Source organism: Glycine max, chromosome 17 (genome assembly GCF_000004515.6).
Source record: "Glycine max cultivar Williams 82 chromosome 17, Glycine_max_v4.0, whole genome shotgun sequence".
In the NCBI taxonomy this organism is placed as follows: Eukaryota; Viridiplantae; Streptophyta; class Magnoliopsida; order Fabales; family Fabaceae; genus Glycine; species Glycine max.
In genome coordinates this window covers 10,527,634-10,530,531 of record NC_038253.2, presented here as the reverse complement: position 1 = coordinate 10,530,531, position 2,898 = coordinate 10,527,634, and positions in this window count along the sequence as shown.

Below are 2,898 nucleotides of genomic sequence, written 5' to 3'. Positions count from 1 at the left end.
ACACTAATTATTATGGTAATAAAATAATAAATATAACTAATTTTATACTAATTAACATTAACTATTATTATAATAATAATATATAAAATTAATTTTTTATATATATATATATATTGATAAAATATGAAATAATTTTAGATTAATATAAAATTCTATATAGAATATGTGAAAAAAATTGAACCTGCGGTCAATTTTGAGAAAATATTATATAATTAAATGTTTATAAATTGTACTACCAACACCCGTCAACTACTCAACTTTATTACTCACGTTTCTAATTTCATGGGTAATACCAAACCCAATAATTACATAGTTGTTTTTAACTTTTTATTTCAATAAATAAATTGTTCTGTCACAGAACAGTAGAAGTTATCCTCGTACTAGTATACTATGATAAATGATAAATATTATACATGGTCAGGTTATTATAGTAAGACTATTGTGTTTTTTGTTTTTTATTTTTATTTTGTCTTTATTTTATTTTACTGGGAATATTGTCTTCATTTAAAACTTTAAGAACGTCAATATATATTGATTATTTTATCATTTAATCTCATTTTTGGATAATTCCTATTAGTTATTATAATTGTTTGTTTTTCTTTCATTTCTTCTATATTAATCATTTTTCTTTAATCCTCCTTTATATTTGAAAAATGATTAATATAGATTAATGGAAAATGATTAATATAAAAAAAATGAATATATTAATGGACAAAAAAGTGTCAGTACTAACAAGTTTATCAAACTCAAGAGTTTATGTAAATATGAGAGTTCTATAGACTCGACCCGTGACTCAACTCATAAACTCGTAAGAGTCTATTTCATATAAAAATAATAACAAAATATTTATAAATAACATACTAATTAAACATTTTAACAATATAATAAAACAAAATAATAAATCATGCTCAAGTCTAGTAATAATACATCACTACCCGATAATAACTTGCAGAGGTTATAATAGTGGTAGATCATTCTCATCGAGAATCTGATGTTATTAGAGAATAAAGATTTGATATTATTGAAGGTGAAAATTTTGTATTTGAGAATAATAAACTAAATGAAGGTATGTTGAATGCTATAAAGACAAAAAAACTAAAAAAATGACTTACATTTTGGTCTAATTTTTTTAACTTGCTAACTCGTTAACTCGGTGATAAACTCAAAAGTCTACCGAGTTTACTTAGACTTTATAGAGTTTGTTTATATTCTATTAAAAAAAGAGTTTACTCAAGAGTCAACTCGTAAAGGACAAGTGGACTCGTAAACTCATACGAATTAATGAGTTAACTTGAGAGTTTGATAACCATGAGTATTAGTATGCTGGAGAAAAGACGTAGATCTATTAAATCATTTTTACATTAATTTCTTTAATGTTTAAAAATATTACACTAACTTTTTTTTATACACTGACATTCTTAATGTTTTCCCTACAAAGGTGGTTATGTATAGAAAGTGTTTGTATAATTTTAAGAAATTTCAGAAATGATTAACATAATTTACTCTATTTATTGTATTCTAGACAATGAGTTTATTGCAAGACTTCAGGCAGAAGCCCAAGGAAAGATCAAAGATGGAACTCAGAAATGGACTAAAGCCCAAATGGATCACTTAGGCCGCAAGATGCAACGTTTGGGCATTTATTTCTTGTACTGCCACTATTGCATCATGTAACTCTCTACATTCTGGAAAGTCTATTTTAAAATGGGGTTGTTCAAAATGCAATGTAAGGTGCAGGATGAAATAGTTGGAGTGAAGAATGCAATAGCCCAACGTTTGGTGTGGAAATTTAGAGTTTAGCCCGACTAAGCAGTATGGGCCAACATATTAATGGTACCATTATATTGTATACTTGTCTTTATTTGAGTTGGGATAATATTTATAGTTTTTTTTGGATATTTTTTGTGTTAGTTCTATAATTATAATTAAAATTAGAAGAAAAAAAATTATGCACTGCCAAGTGTAAAAATTGTTACGGTCATTCAATCACAATTCATTATGCACTGATAAGTTCGTTGACTTTTAAAATAATCATCTTAAACTAATTCAAAATAGTGATTTGTAATTAAATGATAGTGTAAAGTCATTAAATAGATATTAAACTCTAAAATTAGACTTTCACCAAACATGAATAAAGGTTGGCACTTAAAGTTTGCATTGAATACTGAGCTAAAACTCCAATTTTGTTTGCAAAAAAGATTTGTCAGAGGGTTTGTCTATTATAAAATCAATATTTAAATACAGTTATACCAAGTGTTTATGTCTAGAACTTTTTTTTTCCCTATGGTACGCTTAGAACTTATTAAAACCCTTATAATAATTTTCAGACGAACAAAACCCATTGTTAACTCTTGTTATACTCTCTATACACAGTTGTTTACATTATATCTTAATATTTTAGCCATTGTAATTGATTACACTGGACGCACTACAGAGGTTGATCGTTGGCTCCACAAGTGTACCAATCTCACAATTAATAGGGTTACTGGTAGAATATCATTTCTACGACATTGAATTAGAATGCACGCTAGAGATCAACCAAACACTACCGAAGACGGATTCAAACAATGGAGATCAAATGGATTTATACTTCGTAAATATTTGAATTAAAATTTCCAAACTTAAATTTGAATGAGTGTCATTTTGAAAACCAATTCTTTCCCTTCCTCTGAATTTTAAGGTAAAATTAAGACAAAACTCGGATCCATTTAAAAACCAAACATGAAACTTTTGAAGTTTTATCTTTCGAAAATACGTTGAGGTTCTCCCGACAGAAAACCAAGCATACCCTAAAACGTGGGGGCAGTGAAAATGTAGAAAGGAATACCACATTTGAAGTAAACTAGAAAGTGTAATCGACTTTATCCCATAAACTAAAAAAGTAGTCCACTTAATTCG